Raw genomic sequence first — 7,811 nt, 5'->3', positions numbered from 1 at the left:
AGGGTGCAACACCGGGACTTCCCGGGAGGTCACCCATCCCAGTACTACTCCGGCCCAAGCGCGCTTAACTGCGGAGTTCTGATGGGATCCGGTGCACTAACGCTGGTATGATCGCACCCGTTATGAGCTTGTCGCAGTGTGTACTTAGCAAACCGCGACCCACGTGCGAATCCACCCCGGCCACCCACCCCCGTCGAGGTGCACACCCTCCCTCGCGAAGTGCGCCCCGTTCGCCAAGTGTGAGCCCTGCCCGGGTGCGCGCACCTTGCTAGGGCGTCGGGTGTGCACCCGGCCCGGCCTACGTGCGTGCACCTGGAGGGGGCGTCGTGTGCGTGCAGTGTCCCGTCTGCAACGCGGTGCCCACACACCACCTCGGGCGCAACGACCTGCGCTCACATGTGGGCCGAGTGCACCTTGGTGCATGTTCGGGGCGCCTCGGGTGCACGCTCGATCTTGCCCCGGTGCACCAAGGCGCTCGGTTTGCCCCGGGTGCGCACTTGGTGCAAGGTGGGCACCCAAAATAGGGATCAAGCACCAAAACACAAGTTTCGGGATGCAAAATGGGACCCAAGGACCACAAATGCGTTCCAAGACCCATGATGGGTCCACGAGAACAAAAATGTGTTCCGAGACTTAATAAACAAATATTGGGTTTTAGGAGAAGAAACATGCTCTGATGCCCAAAACGAGAATCGACCCCGAAAAGGCCACAGGCCAAAAGTGGGATGCGAGACAAAAAAAAATGGGACCCGAGGACCAAAATTGGGTTCCCAGGTCGAAGACAGGGCAACCGGACAAGAAACGACCTCTAAGGCTCGAAATGAGTCCCGACGACTAAAACTTGACAAGAAGCACCCATCAGGCACCCAACTCGACACCCATGGGATGCCGACCCACCCGGGCTTCCACCTAGCACACCTTGGCACCCACCCACCCTCGCACCCAACCTCGCACCCAACTTAGCACCTTTGAACCCACATTGGCACTCACCCTGACCCTGGCACCTTGGAACCCACATTGGCACTCACCTTGACCCTGGCACCCACCTTTGCACTCACCTTGGGACCCACCCTGGCTCCCACCTCGGCACCCACCCAGACACCCACCTTGGTTCCTTGGCACCCACCTTGGATCCTTGGCACCCACCCCGACACCCACCTTGGCACGCAACTTGGCTACTTGCCACCCACCTTGGCTCCTTGACGCCCACCCCGACAACCACCCCGTGACCTACCCTGGCTAGGGTTGGTGCACACCCACCCTGGTGCCCACCTTGGCACCCACCCTATGACCCACCTTGGCACGCACCTTAGTACCCACCCCGTTACCCACCCTAGGACCCACCCCGTGACCCACCTTGGCCAGGGTGGGTGCACCCACCCTGGTGCCCACCTTGGCACCCACCCATCCTAGCACCCAGCCTGTGACCGGGCTTGGAACCCAACCTTGCACCCGCACCCGTCTTGGCCAGTGTGGGTGCGCACCCATCCTGGCACCCACGTTGTGACACACCCTTTAACCCACGCACCCTAGCACCCACGTTGGCACCCACCTTGGAACCCAACCTAGCAACTTGGCACCCACCCCGTGACCCACCTTGGCATCCACCATAGCAGTCGCCGACTTGGCACCCACCTCGGCACCCACCTTGACACTTGTGGACCCACCTTGCCACTCACCCTAGCATCGACCCATCCTAGCACCCACCCTGGCACCTTTGCACCCTAGCACTCACCCATCCTAGCACCTAACCTGTGACCCACCTTGACACTCACCCTCGCACCCACCTTGGAACCCAACCTAGCACCCACCCACCCTGACACCAACCCTAGCACCTACCCACCCTTGCACCCACCCTGTGACCCATCTTGGCACCCACCCATCCTACCACTCAACCTATCACCCACCTTCTCACCCACCTTGGCATCCACCTTAGCACCCACCCACACTGGCACCTTGGCACCCACCTCGGGCAAGGTGGGTGCACACCCACCCTGGCACCCAATTTAGAACCCACCGAGCATGTTACCCACCTTGGCACCCACATTGCAGCCCACCCTAGTACCCACCCTATGACCCACATTGGCATCCACACCCTAGCACCCAGGCACCTCGACACCCGCCTTGACACCCACCCTAGCACTGAACCTGTGACCCACCTTGGAACTCACCCTAGAACCCACCCACCCTGTGAACCACCTTGGCATCCACCTTAGCACCCACCCACCTTGGCACCCACTCTAGCACTCACCCATCCTAACACCCAACTTGTTACCCACCTTGGCACCCGCCCTCGCGTCCACCTTGAAACCCACCCTAGCACCCACCCACGCAGGAGCCCACCTTGGCACCCAACCTAACACCCACGCATCCTGGCACCCAACTTGTGACCCACCTTGGAACCCACCCTAGTACCCACCTTTGAACCCACTATATCACCAACCCACCTTGGCACCCACCCTATGACCCTCTTTGGAATCCACCCTAGCACGCACCCACCCTGGCACCCACCATGGAGCGCACCCTAGCACCCACCCACCTCGGCACGCACCTCAACACCCACCTTGGTGTGCGCACTGCGCCAACCTCTCAAAGACCCTATGTGGTGCGCTCCAAAGTGTACACCTTTGGTGCGCTCCAAGGTGCGCACCTTTGGTGCACACCGAGGTGCACACCAAAGTGTGCACCGAGGTGAGCACCAAAGTGCACTCCAGGGTGCACACCAAGGCGTGCACCTTTGGTGCGGTCAATGCAAACGAATTCGGAAGTTGGGGTCGATGTCCTAATCGCTGCTGCAGACTACACGTATGAGAATCGGACAAATAGCTTTATATAGGGGAGGTGTTGCGTTTGATGGGTCGACTCCCCTGGTTGTGTGCACTGCACCAACTTCAAAGACCCTGTCTTGTTTAAGAAGTCAAAAGTTGGGGTGGATGTCCTAATCATTGCTGCAGTCTACGCATGTATGAGAATCAGACAAATAGCTTATATAGGGGAGGTGTTGCATTCGGTGGGTTGACTCCCCTGGTTGTGCGCACTGCGCCAACCTCAAAGACCCCGCATAGCAGAAGAAGTCGGAAGTCGGATTTTGGTGAGCACCAAGGCGTGCACCTTTGGTGCGGTCAACGCAGACGAATTCAGAAGTTGGGGTGGATGTCCTAATCGTTGTTGCAGGCTACACATGTATGAGAATCAGACAAATAGCTTATATAGGGGAGGTGTTGGGTTTGATGGGTCAACTCCCTTGGTTGTGCGCATTACGCCAATCTCAAAGACCTTGTTTTCGTTAAGAAGTCAAAAGTTGGGGTCAATGTCCTAATGGCTCCTGCAGGCTACACATGTATGAGAATCGGACAAATAGCTTATATAGGGGAGGTGTTGGGTTTGATGGGTCGACTCCCCTGGTTGTGCGCATTACGTCAACCTCAAAGACCTTGTTTTCGTTAAGAAGTCAAAAGTTGGGGTCGATGTCCTAATTGCTCCTGTAGACTACACATGTATGAGAATCAGACAAATAGCTTATATAGGGGAGGTGTTGGGTTTGATGGGTTGACTCCCCTAGTTGTTCGCATTACACCAACCTCAAAGACCTTGTTTTCGTTTAGAAGCCGAAAGTTGGGGTCGATGTCCTAATTGCTCCTGCAGGCTACGCATGTATGAGAATCAGACAAATAGCTTATATAGGGGAGGTGTTGGGTTTGATGGGTCGACTCCCCTGGTTGTGCGCATTGCGCCAACCTCAAAGACCCTGCATTGCGGATGAAGTCGAAAGTCAGAGTTTGGTGTGCTACAAGGTGTGGTCGAAGGTGCTCACCTAGGTGTGCACCTTTGGAGCACAGGAAAAGTGCCCTCCAAAAGTGCGCACCTTTGGAGTGCACAAAAGTGCCCTCCAAAAGTGCGCACCTTTGGAGCGCAGAAAAGTGCCCTCCAAAAAGTGCCCTCCAAAAGTGCGCACCTTTGGAGCGCAGAAAAGTGCCCTCCAAAAAGTGCCCTCCAAAAGTGCGCACCTTTGGAGCGCAGAAAAGTGCCCTCCAAAAAGTGCCCTCCAAAAGTGCGCACCTTTGGAGCGCAGAGCGCCGAAAGTGCCCTCCAAAAGTGCGCACCTTTGGAGCGCAGAAAAGTGCCCTCCAAAAAGTGCCCTCCAAAAGTGCGCACCTTTGGAGCGCAGAAAAGTGCCCTCCAAAAAGTGCCCTCCAAAAGTGCGCACCTTTGGAGCGCAGAAAAGTGCCCTCCAAAAAGTGCCCTCCAAAAGTGCGCACCTTTGGAGCGCAGAAAAGTGCCCTCCAAAAAGTGCCCTCCAAAAGTGCGCACCTTTGGAGCGCAGAAAAGTGCCCTCCAAAAAGTGCCCTCCAAAAGTGCGCACCTTTGGAGCGCAGAAAAGTGCCCTCCAAAAAGTGCCCTCCAAAAGTGCGCACCTTTGGAGCGCAGAAAAGTGCCCTCCAAAAAGTGCCCTCCAAAAGTGCGCACCTTTGGAGCGCAGAAAAGTGCCCTCCAAAAGTGCGCACCTTTGGAGCGCACAAAAGTGCCCTCCAAAAGTGCGCACTTTTGGTGCGCACCAAGGCGCTGGTTCGGTCGTTGCAGGCGAGTTCGGAAGTTGGGGTCGATGTCCTGAGCGGAGGTGCAAACTACACAGGTGTCGGAATCGGACAAATAGCTTATATAGGGGAGGTGTATGCTTCGATGGGTCGACTCCCCAGGTTGAGCGCACCGCGCCAACCTCAAAGACCCTACGGTATGGATGAAGTCGGAAGTTGGGTCCGATGACCGATTCGATTAGTAGGTATGCTCATGAGGTCGGAATTTGGGTCCGATGACCTGCCATGTGCAGGAAGGCGAATGTTGACACTGTGCGTTGCAAGGTGCACACCAAGGCGCTGGTGCGGTCTTTTTAGTCGAGTTCGGAAGTTGGGGTCGATGTCCTGATCGGAGGTGCAAGCTACACAGGTGTGGGAATCGGACAAATAGCTTATATAGGGGAGGTGTATGCTTCGTTGGGTCGACTCCCCGGGTTGAGCGCACCGCGCCAACCTCAAAGACCCTACGGTATGGATGAAGTCGGAAGTTGGGTCCGATGACCGATTCGATATGTAGGCATACTCGCGAGGTCGGAATTTGGGTCCGATGACCTGCCACGTGCAGGAAGGCGAATGTTGGCACTGTGCGTTGCAAGGTGCGCACCAAGGCGCTGGTTCGGTCGTTGGAGGCGAGTTCGGAAGTTGGGGTCGATGTCTTGATCGGAGGTGCAAACTACACAGGTGTGGGAATCGGACAAATAGCTTATATAGGGGAGGTGTATGCTTCGTTGGGTCGACTCCCCGGGTTGAGCGCACCGCGCCAACCTCAAAGACCCTACGGTATGGATGAAGTCGGAAGTTGGGTCCGATGACCGATTCGATATGTAGGCATACTCGCGAGGTCGGAATTTGGGTCCGATGACCTGCCATGTGCAGGAAGGCGAATGTTGGGACTGTGCGTCGCAAGGTGCGCACCAAGGCGCTGGTGCCGTCGTTGCAGTCGAGTTCGGAAGTTGGGGTCGATGTCCTGGTCAGAGGTGCAAACTACACAGGTGTGGGAATCGGACAAATAGCTTATATAGGGGAGGTGTATGCTTCGATGGGTCGACTCCCTGGGTTGAGCGCACCGCGCCAACCTCAAAGACCCTACAGTATGGATGAAGTCGGAAGTTGGGTCCGATGACCGATTCGATACGTAGGCATATTGGCGAGGTCTGAATTTGTGTCCGATGACCTGCCATGCGCAGGAAGGCGGAATTTGGGTCCGATGACCGAGTTGATGGCGTGCCATGCGCAGAAAGGCGGAATTTGGGTCCGATGACCGAGTTGATGTTGATGGCCCGCCATGCACAGGAAGGCGGAATTTGGGTCCGATGACCGATTTGAAGGCGTGCCATACGCAAAAAGGCGGAGTTTGGGTCCGATGACCGAGTTGATATTGATGGCCCGCCATGCGCAGGAAGGCGGAATTTGGGTCCGATGACCTGACATACGCATGGAGTCCGACTCGGGGGCCGATGTTCGATTCGATGACTTGCATTGTGGGTAAAGTCGGAAGTTGTGGTCTTTGACCCGATTCGATGACCAGACTTCGGCTGCTTGAGAATCGGACAAATAACTTATATAGGGGAGGTAGTGTTCTCGAGCATCCTCCCCCCGTGCCCGTTTATGTCGATTGATGCTGGTGCTCGACTGGTTGGAGCGCTCGGATGCAAAAATCTTGCACCAGGATTTATCGATTGTGATGGACACGGCAAGTCTCCTGATTGCTATGCAGGAGCTCATCGTGAATCTCTATGCGGCCTTGGTATGGACTCGACCTGCGGAATGGTTCGGCAATGGTAGTCGCTCCAACACGTCCTTGCAATGGCCACAGAGGTGATTCGACTAGAGCTCCAGTCTAGCTTTTGGGTTGCTTGGCGGACTGGTATAGCCGCGATCGAGTTCCGGCCATGAACGTTTTAGATAGCTCTTGGGCTTTCTGGGACGGAAGTCGGAAGTTTGGGCTGTTGTCCGATTTGATGACCATTCTTCGGATGTGTGAGAATCGGACAAATAACTTATATAGGGGACTGTGTTGTCTCACGCAGCCCCCTCCGTGCCCCTCTATCTCGACCGATGTTGGTGCTTGAAAGGGTTGGGATCGCTCGGATTTATAAACGTGCACCACCATTTGTCGAGTGTGAGGGACGCGGCAGGTCTCCTAAATGCTATGCGGGCGCTCTCTGAGAATCTCTATCCGGCCTCGACACAGACTAGTCTTGCTGAATGGTTTGGCACTGGTAGTCGATCCAACACGTCGTTGTTGTGGCCGCCTAGGCGATTCGATTCGAGCCCCCGTCTAGCTTTTGGGTTGCTTGGCGGATTTTGCCCTATCCGCAAGTGAGCTCGGTCCCTAAACGTTCGAGAAACCCGATTGCTATGCGCCGACTCTCTTTCTTGCGAGCCTCCATCTAGCTTTTGGGTCTCTACGGAACGGAAGTCGGAATCTGGGACCGTTGTTTGATTCGACGAGGCAGACTACGGTTGTGCGAGAATCGGACAAATAACTTATATAGGGGAGGTGTTGACTGGAGCATTCTCCCCCGTGCCCCTCTAACTCGACCAATGCTGGCGCTCGAACGGTGGTAGCGCTCGGATTTTCATTGAGCGCCAGCATTGGTCGATTTAGAGGGGCATGCGAGATTCCCGAATGCTATGCGAGGGCTCTAACGGAAATGTCTATTGGTTTCGGTATGGATGCAATTGCGAGTGGTTCGGCAAAGGTAGTCGTTCCGATGCGTCCATGTCGTGGCCAAATCGATAATTCGATTTGAGCCCTCGTATAGCATTTGGGTCTCTCGATGTGATTCCGCATTCCAGTCCCTTTGGGCACTGCTTGAGCCGCATCCCAGGGGGTTCCCTTCCCAATAATCTGCCTCGCAACCCGATTGCTATGCGGTGAGGCTCCTCGGCCGCCTCGGAACTATCTGTGTATCAGACGCATCGCGGGATAAGGGGTTGGCAACGGTAGTCGCCCCAAGCGCGTCCGATGCTTGGACCATTCCGAGGCGGCCCTGAAGCCTCTTCCGTCTAGCCGTTGGGTCCTTCTCGCCGCATCCCTCGCCTCGCACCCCGATTGCTATGCGGTGAGGCTCCTCGGCCGCCTCGGAACTATCTGTGTATCGGACGCGTCGCGGGATAAGGGGTTGTCACTGGTAGTCGCCCCAAGCGCGTCCGATGCTTGGACCATTCCGAGGCGGCCCTGAAGCCTCTTCCGTCTAGCCGTTGGGTCCTTCTCGCCGCATCCCTCGCCTC

The 7,811-nt window shown here is 56.2% G+C and overlaps 1 non-coding gene across 1 annotated transcript; it reads right to left on the bottom strand.

The window, feature by feature from the left end:
- LOC131865749 (5S ribosomal RNA) lies at nt 1-119 on the bottom strand. Its single transcript, XR_009364430.1, has one exon. It is a non-coding gene; the product is annotated as a 5S ribosomal RNA (ribosomal RNA).
- Nucleotides 120-7,811: the final 7,692 nt, after the last annotated feature.

Source organism: Cryptomeria japonica, unplaced genomic scaffold (genome assembly GCF_030272615.1).
Source record: "Cryptomeria japonica unplaced genomic scaffold, Sugi_1.0 HiC_scaffold_117, whole genome shotgun sequence".
Taxonomy (NCBI): domain Eukaryota; kingdom Viridiplantae; phylum Streptophyta; class Pinopsida; order Cupressales; family Cupressaceae; genus Cryptomeria; species Cryptomeria japonica.
This window is presented reverse-complemented; position numbering and strand designations above follow the sequence as displayed.